A 16,601-nucleotide genomic window follows, 5' to 3' on the forward strand; every position below is an offset into this window, starting at 1 on the left:
TATATATATTTCATCCCATATATGTTCACAAACAGGTCGCAGACCAGTTGGCTAGTTGGATACGGTTAAGACTCGGACCAAGTTCGAGGTCTTGGGTTCAAAACCCGGCTTCAACACTTTTTTTTTCTTTTTTTTTTTAACTTCTTCCTCTTGGTAAAAATACCAAACGAACTCCAAAAATTACACAAAAATACTCTAAAAATTTCTAAAAATCTCTAGAATATTTCTATAGCATTTCTAAATATTTTTAAGAACTTTTAAAACTCCTAATGAGGAAAATTGGGTCATTACAGTGTTGAAGAATGTCGAAAAGGAGAAGCACCAAAAAATGAGTTGAGGAAGACGAAGAGTAAAGAAATGAAAAAGATTTAGGGTTTAAGAGGGTATAAGGATCTCCATCAAAATGAAATGGCTCGCGATGGGAGAAGCATTGATTTGCTAAGAGGCATGTGATAGGACGTAGATAAGGAAGCATGTTAAAGTTTCATCAAGAAATAGGAAAAAAGTGCTACATGGCGATCACCTATAAAGAGGCATTTATGATAGACAGAACAGACCAAATCAAATGTTGAGACGACATATCTTTGAGTGCCTCTGACATTCTCTTTCCATTGAAGGACCAATTACCAAAGAGATAATTTTGAAAATTGCATGATTCTTAAGGTATAAAAAATTAATAATAAGTTAGGCAAATAGAGCAAATAACCAAAATTGAAACTCGTGTCTAGTCAGTCGGTCATATCTCCTTCGACTAGATTTGAAGGGGAGGCTAGTGATACGAGTTATGATAGGTCGGCATGTCAAATGAAGAAGGAGTCATGATCGAGAAGGATAGGAGAGGTATATAGCCAATGTACCTTTGCGCGCTCTGTCAGGCAAAGCCCAACCAAGCGTAAAGGTACTCCTTATAAAAGCTCATAGATATTATCGGTCGAGCGAAGGCCGAGCGAGTACCAATGTACCTATACGTGCTCGGTCAGGGAAAACCCGACCGAGTATAAAGGTACTTAGCCTTATAGAAGCTCGTAGTACATTATCGACCGAGTGAAGGCCAACTGAGCACCAAGGTGCTTTCATCCGCTCGGTCGGGCAAAGCCCAACCAAGCGTAAAGATACTTAGCCATATAGAAGCTCATAGTATATTGCCGATCGAGCTAAGGCCGAGCGAGTACCAAGGTGCCTTCACGCGCTTGAATAGGTAAAGTTCGACTGAACGTAAAGGTACTTAGCCTTATAGAAGCTCGTAGTATATTACCAGCTGAGCGAAAGCTGAGCGAATACTAATGTACCTACATGGTACTTAGCCTTATAGAAGCTCGTAGTATATTACCGGTCGAGTGAAGGCTGAGTGAGCACCAAGGTGCCTTCACACACTCAGTCAAGCAAAGCCTGACTAAGCATAAAGGTACTTAGCCTTATAGAAGCTCGTAGTACATTACCAGTCGAGTGAAGGCCGAGTGATCACCAATGTGCCTACACGCGCTCGGTAAGGTAAAGCTCGACCAAGTGTAAAAGTACTTAGCCTTATAGAAGCTCGTAGTACATGATCAATTGAGTGAAGGCCGAGTAAGCACCAAGGTTTCTTCACGTGCTCAATCAGGTAAAGCTCGACTAAGCGTAAAGGTACTTAGCCTTATAGAAGCTCGTAGTATATTACCGGCCGAGCTAAGGTCAAGTGAGTACCAAGGTGCCTACACGTGCTCGGACAGGAAAAGTCTGACCGAGTGTAAAGGTACTTAGCCTTATAGATGCTCATAGTATATTACCAATTGAGCAAAGGCCGAGCGAGTACCAATGTACCTACTGTTAGCTAGAGCCCTAGAGCCAATCATTTGATGATTGTATTTTGGACTTGTTGTATCATATTCTATATAAATAAAGGCATTTGTTTTTTGGTTATTATACTTACTTGTATTCGTGCCAAATAAACTAAGTATAATAACGTCCTTGAGTAGAAGGTTCTTACCTATATCAATCGATTAGTTAAACCGATAGTGAGATGATATAGGGAACACTACTCTAAATCATTCCTAGTCGAGTATTAACATTCAGGGACAATGTTAATACAATAAGACTAGCATGTAGGTCAGCTCGATGACTTGATCTCACAAGTCATGGATATAGAAATATCAAGCTGACACATGGGTATGCATTAGAGAATGTATACTGAATGACCCGCCATGAGAAAGTATCATGGATCGTTATATGAGTGTCATATACTTTCTCATGTGGCTATTAGTATGACTATTAGTCCTTTGACCTGAAGTCACCATGGATCCCTACATAAGGAGTTATGTACTTTGGTTTCGTCAAACGTCACCCGTAACAGGGTGGACTATAAAGGCGATTACTGGGTATATAACAAATTATGCAGAGGGATGTGAGTGATGTAGATGGGATCTATCCCTCCCATATGACGGGAGAGACATCAATATTCTTGATAGAGTTAGACCACGAAGTGCATGGCCATGCCCAAATGAGTCAACATTAGATGTTGAGCTCATTTGATCGAGTGGGTCTACTTAGAGTTCATGATTTAGATTGATTAGAGGATGACACGGTCTATGCCTCACATTGATCAATCTAGATGTCTAGGATAGAAGGACAATGTGACATATTGTGAGGAGTCACAATTAGTAGTCACAAGGTGATGTTGGATCTCGACATTTCTTGTAACTTGGGTAGTAATGATGTGTTGCTAGATACCGCTCATTACTTATGCTCCTAAATGGGTTTAGGGCATTGCCAACGTTACAAGAACCTATAGGGTCACACACTTAGGACATTTAGATGGAGATTTGGTTCATATGATGAACCAAGAGGATTAGATTCATTTGATGAATCAAATTGGATTAAGAGTAATCCAAATTGGGCTAATTGAGTTAGACTCAAGTTGATTCATGTATTTAATGAGTCTAATTTAGATTATGACTCATTAGATCAATTTAATTTAATGAATTAGATTCATTATATTAAGTTGGCTTGAATCAAATGGTTAGATTAGATCAACCATGAGAGAGATTGAGTCAAGTTTGACTTGACTAGAGAGGAAGAGGAAGAGTCAAGTTTGACTTGACTCTTTGCCACATCATGAGTGAGGTGGCAAGATGTGGACCAATAGTGTTGTTCCACATCATCTTGTTTTGCCACCTCATGGAGGTTACAAGCCTCCATTGCATTTAATGTGGGTTGGCCACATTAAATGAGTGGAGGTTACTCATTTGCCACATCATTGTGAGGTGGCAAGATGTGGACCAATGGTAATGGTCCACATCTTCATGATGTGCCACATCATAGGAGTTACACAACACCTCTTAATGGCTTCACATCAATTGTGATTAATGTGGAATGGGAGTTACACTCCATGGAGTGGCCGGCCACACAAAAGTGGTGAATGAAATTTGATTTTCATTCAAGGCATTACTTCTTCTTCTTCTTCCTCAAGAGAGCTCTCTCCCTTTCCTCCTCTTGCCGTGACCACACAAGGTGCTAGCACACCTTTTGTGTGTTTTCTCCACCTACGTGTTCGTGTGGATACTTCTAGAGGAGTATCTATTTTGATACTCTAGAGATCCGGCAATTCCTTGGACGAGCGGGAACGCGAAAGGGCACGCTTCGAAGGTATAACTCTCATCTAGTGTAGATCTAGAGTCTTTGAAACTCGTACTCACATTTTCGTTCAGTTTTTCCTTGCACGGATCTACGGCTTTGGGTGATTCGGGGTTTCCGCGACGCGAAAAGCGGTTTTCGCGGCCCGAAAAATCCAACAGTGGTATCAGAGCCACGTGCAAGGCTTGTACGAGTTTAAATTTTTGGTTTTATGAAAACTAAAGTTTCTGTAATTTTCTGTAAAATTATGTATTTTGGGTTTTTATGAGTATTTTTCTCAAGTAATCGAAGCACAAGTGTTTAGTCGCTTGTAGGCTTCGGCTACCGGAAAGATTTTCCCAAAACGGCTTCGTTTCGCCCCAAAATTTTTTGGGACAGCAGGCTTGGGTGCCATTAGATCACTTAGGAGCAACTCACGATGGTTAGATCACGGGTAGGGGTACTGCCCCTAACCCTGCAAGGGGATTTGCTTCGCGATTGCACCCGTAATCGCTAAAAACGAACCCGCCGGGAAGATTTTTTCCGAAACGGCAATGTCTCGGCCCAAATCGTTTTGGGACAGCAGGTTTAGGCGCTGTTGGATCGCAAAGGAACCGTCGCGATGGTTAGATCGCGGGTAGGGGCGCTGCCCCTGGCCCCGCAAGGGGATCCGTTCCGCGATTGCGCCCGAAACCGCTAAACGGGTCCGCCGGGAAATTTTACTCGTAAAAATTGTAAAAATTATTTTTAAAATTACAGAAAATTATGACAAATATATAATTTTGAATTATATATTAAATTTTGTGATAGTCATAGTCCAAAAACCCAATGTGATTGGATTGTGTTGTAATTCATAATACGACCTGCGTGCCGTTATGTGTTTGCGAGTGTTGTATTATATTCGCGACCTGCGCGTCGTGCCTTCTCTTATATTCTTGTTGTAAATTAGTTAGACTCGAATGTAACTCGAGTTTCAAATTGTAATGTACAAATTGGAGCGGTTGAGGGTCCACACGAGACGGAGTTCCGAGGCGGGCACGAGCAACACAAGGTGGTCAAAGGGAGGAACTTGGAGAAGCTGTTGACCCTAGGTTGACCATTTGATCTTCTCATTGTCTTGAGAAGATCGTAGTAGGGCCATGACTAAATCACAAATAGATTAATTAGTTAATTGCTAATGTATATGATGCATGTTTAATAAGTAATTAATTAATTAGTGCCTTACGATTAGATTAGATCTAAGTCGTGCACATGATGCACCCTTGCGATTAGATTAGATCTAAGTCGTGCACAAGATGCATCCTTTTCGATTAGATTAGATCTCGATCGAACCAACTCTAAATGCCTAACCGTGTCGTGATACCTATCACTACCTTGATCACATGTATTGTTGAATCTGTCAAAGCAGAGCAATACATATTATCTTGGTAGGGTACGGAGGGACAATCTTGGTCCCGCCTATCAACGAATGGGTGAATACAAACTCAATTAGATTGAGTATTCCTAGTTACTCGGTTGGATCGAGTCAACTATAGGCATTATTCCAACGGTTGGAAAAGATAGGTCAAAATCACATCTATATTAACTCTCGGGCGTATTAGCCAAAGCTAACTCAAGTTTTAATATAAATGCGGATATTGATTCTATAAACAAGAGTTGCATAGAGATGTAATTGGTAATCGTTACCTACCGATCATACTAAGCCTTGGGCATATTAGCCAAAGCTAACTCAAGGGTTAGTATGATGTGGATCTTGTCCCACAAGAATTATAGTATTTAGTGGGAGCATCATTTAGTTAAAGGCCTAATTAAATGATTTTAAAAGAATATGATATTTATTTCTGCAAATTTTCTGTTATAGATAACCATGACGTCGAATAAGAACTCTTTCTCCCTGCGTTCTGTCCTTAAGAAGGACAAGCTCAACGGAGCAAATTTCCTGGACTGGTACAGGAACCTGAGAATTGTTCTCAGTCAGGAACGTAAACTGTACGTTCTGGAGCAGCCCATTCCGGAGGCTCCTCCTGCCACTACCACGCGAGCAGACCGAGATGCTTACAAGAAGCATCAAGATGACGCATTAGATGTGTCCTGTCTTATGCTCGCGACCATGAACTCTGAGCTTCAGAAGCAACATGAGTTGATGGGCTCTTACGATATGGTTGAGCATCTTTGTCACCTATATCAAGGACAAGCAAGGCACTGGAAGAGGAACTCCAAAGAATACCTGGAAGATCTTAAGAAGAAGAGAAATAAGATTTCTACTTCAGGTATACATGTTATAGAAGTCAATCTCTCTATTTCTTCATCGTGGGTATTAGATACCGGATGTGCTTCGCACATTTGTACTAATGTACAAGCGCTGAGGAATAGCAGGGCATTGACGAAGGGTGAGATAGACCTACGAGTAGGCAATGGAGCACGAGTTGCTGCTATTGCTGTAGGAACTTATTATCTATCTCTTCCCTCTGGGCTTGTACTAGAATTAGATGATTGTTGTTATGTGCCTGCCTTGACTAAGAACATTATATCAGTTTCTTGTTTGGACAAGAAAGGATTCTCGTTTATAATAAAGAACAAATATTGTTCTGTCTATTTAAACGATATGTTCTATTATAGTGCACCTCTGATGAACGGACTCTATATTCTAGACCTTGAGAGCTCTATCTATAACGTTAATACCAAGAGGTTCAAATCGAACGATATGAACCACACCTATCTCTGGCACTGTCGCTTAGGTCATATAAATGACAAGCGCTTATCCCAGCTCCATAAGGATGGTTTGCTGGACTCATTTGATTTTGAATCATATGAGATATGCGAGTCATGCCTACGAGGCAAGATGACCAAGACTCCCTTTAGTGGGCATAGCGAGAGAGCGACTGATTTGTTAGGACTCATACATAGTGATGTATGTGGCCCTTTCAATGTCGCTGCTAGAGGCGGTTATAGATACTTCATCTCATTTACTGATGACTTCAGTAGATATGGTTATGTGTACTTGATGACACATAAGTCTGAATCCTTTGAAAAGTTCAAAGAATTCAAGAATGAAGTACAAAACCAGCTTGGCAAGAGTATTAAAATACTTCGATCAGATCGAGGTGGTGAATACTTAAGCCATGAGTTTTGTGACTATTTAGCTGAGTATGAGATTCTATCCCAACTCACTCCTCCTGGGACACCACCGTGGAATGGTGTATCCAAAAGGAGGAATCGTACCCTATTAGATATAGTACAATCTATGATGAGTCACACAGATCTTCCGACATACCTTTGGGGCTATGCTCTAGACACGGCAGCTTTCATTCTCAACCGAGTTCCATCTAAGGCCGTGATAAAGACACCATATAGGATATGGACTGGGAGAGATGTCCAGGTGTCTTTCATGAGGATTTGGGGTTGTGAGGCTTACGTTCGACGTCAAGTCTCAGACAAGTTAGGACCCAAATCTGACAAGTGCTATTTTATCGGATATCCCAAGGAAACTAAGGGATATTACTTCTACATTCCCAGTCAGCACAAGGTGGTTGTGGCAAAGACTGGGGTCTTTCTAGAAAGGGACTTTGTTTCTAGAAAGACTAGTGGGAGCACGTTCGATCTTGAAGAAGTTCAAGATGTAAACAATAGCACTGATGCCTCGATGGAAATTGAACTGGAACCACAAAGTGTTGTGGATGATGTTGTTCCACAAGGAGTTGAGGAGCAACAACCGGTTCAAGTAGACATACCTCTTCGTAGGTCTGATAGGGTACGTCGTCAGCCTGAGAGATACTCATTTCTCTTGTCTAACCATGATGACATTGTGCTCATAGAGGATGATCCTACCACCTATCAGGAAGCTGTGATGAGACCAGATTCCGAGAAATGGATAGAGGCCATGAGATCCGAAATGGAATCCATGTACACCAACCAAGTATGGACTTTGGTTGATCCACCTGAAGGGGTAAAACCCATTGGGTGTAAGTGGGTCTTTAAGAGAAAGACTGACATGGATGGACTTATTTATAAGGGTCTCTTGGTAGCTAAAGGTTTCAAGCAGATTCATGGTATTGCCTATGATGAAACCTTTTCTCCAGTAGCGATGTTTAAATCTATTCGGATCATGCTTGCTATTGCAGCCTACCATGACTATGAGATATGGCATATGGATGTCAAAACCACATTTCTGAATGGAAACCTACTCGAGGATGTGTACATGACACAACCTGAGGGTTTTGTAGATCCACAGCATACTAGCAGAGTATGCAAGTTGCATAGGTCCAGTTATGGACTAAAGCAAGCTTCTCGGAGCTGGAATCTTCGATTCGATGATGTGATCAAACAGTTTGGTTTCATCAAGAATGAAGATGAGCCCTGTGTCTACAAGAAGGTTGTAGAAAACACAGTTGTCTTCCTCATATTGTATGTGGATGACATACTGCTCATTGGGAAGGACATCCCTATGCTTCAGTCTGTCAAGACCTGGCTAGGGAGTTGCTTCTCAATGAAGGACTTAGGTGAAGCATCTCGTATTCTAGGAATACAGATCTATAGAGATAGATCTAGGAGATTGCTTGGCCTAAGTCAGAGTACATACATTGACAAGGTACTACTTCGGTTTGCCATGCAGAACTCCAAGAAGGGATTTCTGCCGATGTCACATGGCGTGAGTCTTTCGAAGACTCAAGGTCTCTCTTCTAGAGAGGAGAGAGACCGCATGGATCAGATCCCTTATGCCTCAGCCATAGGATCGATCATGTACGCCATGCTATGTACTCGACCTGATGTCTCGTATGCTTTGAGCATGACGAGCAGATACCAGTCAGATCCAGGTGAAAGTCACTGGATAGCGGTCAAGAATATTCTTAAGTACTTAAGAAGGACTAAAGAATATTTCTTGATATATGGAGGCAATGATGAGCTAGCTGTAAAGGGTTACAGTGACGCTAGCTTCCAGACCGACCAGGATGATTATCGATCGCAGTCAGGGTTCGTATTCTGCATTAATGGTGGTGCTGTGAGCTGGAAGAGTTCGAAGCAGGACACAGTAGCTGATTCTACAACAGAGGCCGAGTATATTGCTGCATCAGAGGCAGCAAAGGAGGCAGTTTGGATCCGTAAGTTCATCACTGAACTTGGGGTGGTTCCCAGTATCGCTGACCACCCTATTGAGCTCTACTGTGACCGCAATGGAGCTATAGCACAGGCGAAGGAACCTCGCTCACACCAGCGGACCAAGCATATACTACGGCACTTCCATCTCATTCGAGGGATTATCGATAGAGGAGATGTGAAGATTTGCAGAGTACCTACAGAGGCTAACATCGCACATCCCTTGACCAAGGCTTTGGCACAGAGGAAGCATGATGGTCACACTAGGTCATTAGGCCTTAGAGCCTATACTGATTGGCACTAGTGCTAGTGGGAGATTGTTAGTTAGAGCCCTAGAGCCAATCATTTGATGATTGTATAGACTCATGTATATCATATTCTTGTATATATATTAAGGCATTTGGTTTTTGGTTATTATGCTTATTTGTATTAGTGCCAGATAAAATAAGTATAGTAACGTCCTTGAGTAGAAGGTTCTTACCTATATCAATCGATTGGTTGAATCGATAGTGAGATGATATAGGGAACACTACTCTAAATCATTCCTAGTCGAGTATTAACATTCAGGGACAATGTTAATATAATAAGACTAGCATGTAGGTCAGCTCGATGACTTGATCTCACAAGTCATGGATATAGAGATATCAAGCTGACACATGGGTATGCATTAGAGAATGTATACTGAATGACCCGCCATGAGAAAGTATCATGGATCGTTATATGAGTGTCATATACTTTCTCATGTGGCTATTAGTATGACTATTAGTCCTTTGACCTGAAGTCACCATGGATCCCTACATAAGGAATTATGTACTTTGGTTTCGTCAAACGTCACCCGTAACAGGGTGGACTATAAAGGCGATTACTGGGTATGTAACAAATTATGCAGAGGGATGTGAGTGATGTAGATGGGATCTATCCCTCCCATATGACGGGAGCGACATCAATATTCTTGATAGAGTTAGACCATGAAGTGCATGGCCATGCCCAAATGAGTCAACATTAGATGTTGAGCTCATTTGATCGAGTGAGTCTACTTAGAGTTTAAGATTTAGATTGATTAGAGGATGACACGGTCTATGCCTCACATTGATCAATCTAGAAGTCTAGGATAGAAGGACAATGTCACATATTGTGAGGAGTCACAATTAGTAGTCACAAGGTGATGTTGGATCTCGACATTTCTTGTAACTTGGGTAGTAATGATGTGTTGCTAGATACCGCTCATTACTTATGCTCCTAAATGGGTTTAGGGCATTGCCAACGTTACAAGAACCTATAGGCTCACACACTTAGGACATTTAGATGGAGATTTGGTTCATATGATGAACCAAGAGGATTAGATTCATTTGATGAATCAAATTGGATTAAGAGTAATCCAAATTGGGCTAATTGAGTTAGACTCAAGTTGATTCATGTATTTAATGAGTCTAATTTAGATCATGACTCATTAGATCAATTTAATTTAATCAATTAGATTCATTATATTAAGTTGGCTTGAATCAAATGGTTAGATTAGATCAACCATGAGAGAAATTGAGTCAAGTTTGACTTGACTAGAGAGGAAGAGGAAGATTCAAGTTTGACTTGACTCTTTGCCACATCATGAGTGAGGTGGCAAGATGTGGACCAATAGTGTTGTTACACTTCATCTTGTTTTGCCGCCTCTTGGAGGTTACAAGCCTCCATTGCATTTAATGTGGGTTAGCCACATTAAATGAGTGGAGGTTACTCATTTGCCACATCATTGTGAGGTGGCAAGATGTGGACCGATGGTAATGGTCCACATCTTCATGATGTGCCACATCATAGGAGTTACACAACACCTCTTAATGGCTTCACATTAATTGTGATTAATGTGGAATGGGAGTTACACTCCATGGAGTGGCCGGCCACACAAAAGTGGTGAATGAAATTTGATTTTCATTCAAGGCATTACTTCTTCTTCTTCTTCCTCAAGAGAGCTCTCTCCCTTTCCTCCTCTTGCCTTGACCACACAAGGTGCTAGCATACCTTTTGTGTGTTTTCTCCACCTACGTGTTCGTGTGGATACTTCTAGAGGAGTATCTATTTTGATACTCTAGAGATCCGGCAATTCCTTGGACGAGCGGGAACGCGAAAGGGCATGCTTCGAAGGTATAACTCTCATCTAGTGTAGATCTAGAGTCTTTGAAACTCGTACTCGTATTTTCGTTTGGTTTTTCCTTGCACAGATCTACGGCTTTGGGTGATTCGGGGTTTCCGCGACGCAAAAAGCGGTTTTCGCGGCCCGAAAAACCCAACACCGGCCACATTAATGAGGGGAGTTACATGTGTGTGGCCGCCCACACTAATGTGGAGGAGGTTTCATTTTGTGAAATTCAAGTGGTGTTGAATGCATCTTCTTCCTTAGCTCTCTTCCTCCTCCTTCTCCTCTTCTTGGCCGAGAGTTTCAAGCAAGGTGAAGAGGAATGTGTTGAGTTCCAAGAGAAAGGGTGAAGTGAAGGTCACAAAGGAGGGTACCTTGAGGAGTATGTGAGATTCCTTTTTCTTTCTCTCCTTTCTCCCCTTTTAAATCCTACCCGAGAACCCTAGAAAGTGCTAGCACACTTGTGGTGCCCTTCTTCTCCATCTTTGAGTGTTAGAGAACACTTCTTGTTCGTGTGGATATCACTAGAGAGTTGTCTACGTTGACAACTTCGAGATCTGGCGTACCGTTGGACGAGTGGGATTTGCGAGGGCACGCTTCAAAGGTATAAAATATTTTTCCTTTGTAGATCTACTGTAGATCATAGTTTGAAACTCGTACTCATATTTTCGAAAGTTTTCTTCGCACGGATCCAATGGCTAGGGGGTTTCGGGGTTTCCGCAACGCGAAAAAGCAATTTTCACGGCCCGAAAAACCCAAAAATTCAGTTATGTGATATTCTGTAATTTTATGGTTTTTAGAGTTTTATGGGTATTTTTCTCGTAGAAGCGAAGCACAAGTGTTTCGGCACTTGTAGGCTTCGACTACCGAGAAGAATTTTCCAAAACAGCAAAGTTTCGCCCCAAAATTTTTTGGGACAGCGGGCTTAGGCACTGTTAGATCGCAAAGGAACCCTCGCGATGGTTAGATCGCGGGTAGGGGTGCTGCCCCTGGCCCCGCAAGGGGATTCGTTCCGCGATTGCGCCCGAAAACGCTAAACGGGACCGCTAGCAAAAATTTACTCATAAAATTGTAAAAATTATAAAATAAATTACAGAAAATTATGAAAATATATAATTTTGAATTATATATTAATTTTGTGATAGTCATGGCCCAAAAAGACCCAATGTGATTGGATTTGTGTTGGAATTCATAATACGGCCTGCGTGCCGTCATGTGATGTGTGTGTTGTATTTTGATTCGCGACCTGCGCGTCGTGCCTTCTATTTTATTCTTGTTGTTAATTAGATTTAGACTTGAATGTAACTCGAGTTTCTAAAATTGTAATGTACAAAATTGGAGCGGTGGAAGATCCACTAGAGACGGAGTTACGAGGAAGGCGCGAGCAACACAAGGTGGTCAAAAGGAAGGAGCTTGAGAAGCTATTGACCTTAGGTTGACCATCCGATCTTCTCATTGGCTTGAGAAGATCGTAGTAGAGCCATGACACAATCACAAAATAATTTAATTAATTGCTTATATGTATATGATGCATGCTTAATTAAGTAGTTAATTAGTGCCTAGCGATTAGATTAGATCTAAATCGTGCACATGATGCACTCCACGATTAGATTAGATCTAAATCAAGTATTTGATATGCATCATCATTTAGATTAGATCTAAATCACGTCAACTCTAATGCCTACCGTGCCGTGATACCTACTACTACCTCGATCACATGTGTTGTTGAATTTTCAAAGGAGAGCAACACATATTATCTTGGTAGGGTACGGAGGGACAATCTTGGTCCCACCTATCAATGCATGGGTGAGTTCAACTCAATTAGATTGAGTAACTAGTTAACTCGGTTGGATCGAGTACAACTATAGGCATTCTTCCAACGGTTGGAAAGGTAGGACAAAATCACGTTTATATTAACTCTCGGGCGTATTAGCCAAAGCTAACTCGAGTTTTAATATAAATGCAGATATTGATCCTATAAACAAGAGTTGCATAGAGATGTAATTGGTAATCGTTACTTACCGATCATACTAAGTCTTGGGCGTATTAGCCAAAGCTACACTACAAGAAATTTTAGATTTAACCACACCTAATAGACAACAGTTTTTCGAGAAACTGTTGTATTTTTGCCATTTAACAACGGTTTTATTGAAAACCGTTGTTGTTCACCGTAATTTTTTTTAAATGACAACAGTTTTTAAAAAATTGTTGTCTAATGTATGTCAAAGACAACAATTTTTAAAAAACTGTTGTCTAATGTATGTCAAAGACAACGGTTTTAAAAAACTGTTGTCTTTTAGTGTTGCTTATGTGATAATATACAACAGTTTTATTAAACTGTTGTCTATTGAATGTTGTTGAATCATAAAAACAAAACAATTTTTTTAACTTCATGAAAAAAACCTAAAACCCACTCCGACACCTCCTTCGCGACTCCTCCGCTAATTTTTAAAACCAAGGTTTCTTATTTTTCCCTTACTTTCCCTTCTCCACCAAATTCCTTAATCCCGAGCCCTCACTCCCGCGACACCGCCGAACCCCTTTCTTCATCGCCGACTTCTTCCCCTAAGCCTCACCTTGCACTGGTCCATAAGACTCCACGTTCCCTCATCCTTCTTCCCCTAAGAAAGATCAAGAAGGAACAGAGACGACGATCCCTCATCCTTCTCGCCGGGTCCCTTAGTCTCCGCTCATCTTCCGGCGGACACCGTAACCCTCGCTTCTTCCTCGTCGCTCTCTATCTCGTATGGGTACTGGCAAGGATTCGCCTCCGGAAGGCGGCTTCGCCTTTGTCTCGTGTTCCTGAGCCTCCAAAGTGCTTTCGCTCTGCTTTTTCCGCCTATGCTTCGTTCTACTATTTTCTCGGGAGGGTAACAACATTTTTTAGTTATGACCTGCAGGTGTTCGATTGACGAGCCTGGAGCGCGCGTATCTTCTGAAACTTCCAAGGTGAGTTCTGATACGAGGTTTTATTTAGCCTTTAACAGCATGCACAATGGGAGCTTGAGACTAGACTTAGCTGACGATTGTGTTAATCTTTAGACCTAGATGACCTAATGGTGACCTGTTTTCTTTTTGAAATGGTATTCTCTGAAAAAAAAAAATGTTCAGTGAAAAATCTACAAGAAGCTGGATATCTAGTATTAAGACGTTTTATTGTGATCTTGCAGCTTAACATGTACTACTGCGTGCCTCCTTATTTTGGGAAAAAAAAGGGCATAAGAAAGAAATAAGAAATTTTATTACCATCTTAGTTTATAATTTTTTTACCATTGCGCTGCAATTTAAGAGCTTAATTGATTTCCCCACCTTTTTATCTTTTTATGCTTAATTTCTTTCTCATCGAATTGAGCTTCTTTATGCAAAAGCCAAAAAAATAGTTTTTTAAGCTAAAATCAGATAATCTAGCTGCAACATTGATGACATGGTTGAAATCATCAGGAAAGTAAATCTAAGCATGACTTTGTTTGCTACTGATAAATATGGAACTAACAAATTTTGTACTTTGGACCAGTGCAAATATCCAAAGTGGACCTAAGGAAGTATGCAAATATGGACCATAAGACTCCACGTTCTTTTTAGTATAACATTGCTTTTCCTATCAGCCATAATGCTATCTTTGTGTGATGGCTAACAAAACAAATTGCAATCTCACACCATGGTATTAAAAAGCTCATGCTTGGGCAACGTTGAGCCACCTAGATGGTTTTTGAAGAGGACTAAATAGTGACATATGAGATATGTGATCTGTATGTGCAGTTAAAACCTTATTCAGTTCATCTAAACTAAATACTTGTTTTTTTGTTTGTCGATTTGTCAAAGTTGGTATGGTGTAGTCAATATTAACTTGAGCGTGGCATGGATTTCAACAAGCCTAGGATTTTTTTAGTGTGTATGATCCTTATGTGGCCATAAGGTTTATGCTGTTGCATAAGCAACCTAGGAAATGGCTTTCTAAATATGTGGTTACCTGTTAACTTATATTAATTGGATTGAATATTAGTTTAGAAAATGAAAGAACCTTGTTTGAAGTTCTGGCGATTCATTTTTTAAATTCTAATTTTTTTTATACTAATATCTGAGCGTGTCATATGTCGGATTGGATGGTTATGCAGATAATTGGCATCCTATGGTATATTGTTGGAAAGCTGAAGCTAAAGCAAATTTTTCAGCCTCCCATTATTGCCTCAGTGAGTATTTGATTTGAAAATTATCTTTTTGAAGTTCTAATTTCCAATTCCTTGTCCTTGTCACTTGTTATTAAATACTTTATACTTAAAACACTCTCTGGGGCTTCTTGTCTCATGGACATTGGGATCTTAATTTATTTATGCTTTTAGAGTGAAGAGCAATGATGTTGGCATGCCAAGTATAATGAACATTTTTTGTGTTGAGATAAAAATGTGAACTTCATATTTGTTTGATTTTCTGTAATGAATGTATTAGTTTAACCGGTCAAGATCAAGTATCATCTCATTGACTCTTCCTAATTTCCTTCCTCTGTTATTTTTATGAATTCTTTGATTATGAAGAAATACAAACTTGCCCATTTCTCATATTGAAATTTTAATTTTTTCCAGATTTTACTCTCTTGTGAAATGAATCAGAGTTTCATTTTGTCAATACCGCGATGACTACTTTTTCATTGGCAACATCCCTCTAAACCAAAATTTTAGTTTAGCAAAGCAAACTCCCAACCTTTACAAACTCTAATAAGTTAAAACCCCTGCCTTCACTAGAGTTTTATAATGAAACTTTGAGTACATTTGGCAAAAGGGCAAACTTTTGGGGGGTAACATGAAATTCTCCGAATTTTTTGTGGTGGTTATTTGAATTATTGTATTGTTACCTTCTGTTAATGATTGTCTTTAACATGTTATGCAGAAGCAATATTTTGCATGATTACTTTAATGATGTTTTATATGGGATTAGGTATTACTAATGTTTTATATGGAATTAGGCTTTGGCTATCATCATTGGCGCTATACCATTTTTGAAGAACTTCATCTTGACTGATGATGCCTTGTTATTCTTCTTCACTGACAGCTGCCTTATTCTTGGGTATTGATCTGTTTCCTTCTTTGTCTTTGCCAATTTTCTCATGCTACTGAAATTTAGAACCTTTTCATTTAGTAACACGCAAATAGAGTCTTAAAACAGAAAATAATTACCTTGTTAAGGTTGAAAAAGTATGAAGATTTCTATGAATGATGCTAAGTATGAACTGTTTAAGAAATGTCAAGTTGCAATCACATTCTTCTATGGTAAATTTAGATTAGAGAATTAAGATAACTTATTGGCCATCCATTTCTGTAACTATTCTAATTGCACTATAGTGAGCTAATAAGATGAGCCTGATATCTGATGTCTGGTTAGTGGTTAATGACAGTTATTGCATAATTTTTTTGACATTTAAGGACCTCTGTTTTGGAGTTTTGTCTGGTTAATGACTTGGTTATTTGCATAACCTTTTAACACTCAAGGACCTCTATTTTTTGTATTTACATTCAAAGCAAAAAATATTTTAAGACCTGAAGGATTGTCTATATTTTGATTTCCAGGGAAGCGATGATCCCATGTATTTTGCTAACTCTGGGTGGAAATCTTGTGGATGGTATGCAATCTTCCATTTCTTATGTAACATTTCTTCAAACACATATTGATATCCTATGTCTGACAGCCTAAAGTTCTTTTGCTGGTAGAAGTTGAACAAGTACATTTATTGATGCTTGATGAAATAGTTGACATAAAAACTATCCATTGGATTTCCATCTTGAATCTAGAATATCCA

The 16,601-nt window shown here is 39.9% G+C and overlaps 1 long non-coding RNA gene across 1 annotated transcript; it reads left to right on the forward strand.

Annotated features, from left to right (window-relative positions):
* The first annotated feature begins 14,811 nt into the window (after positions 1-14,811).
* Positions 14,812-16,398, forward strand: LOC122039638. The gene is made up of 3 exons (XR_006128290.1): positions 14,812-15,000; positions 15,771-15,871; positions 16,372-16,398. It is a non-coding gene; the product is annotated as an uncharacterized LOC122039638 (long non-coding RNA).
* The last annotated feature ends 203 nt before the right edge of the window (positions 16,399-16,601 follow it).

The sequence above is a fragment of the Zingiber officinale genome, chromosome 2A (assembly GCF_018446385.1).
Source record: "Zingiber officinale cultivar Zhangliang chromosome 2A, Zo_v1.1, whole genome shotgun sequence".
Classification (NCBI taxonomy): Eukaryota; Viridiplantae; Streptophyta; class Magnoliopsida; order Zingiberales; family Zingiberaceae; genus Zingiber; species Zingiber officinale.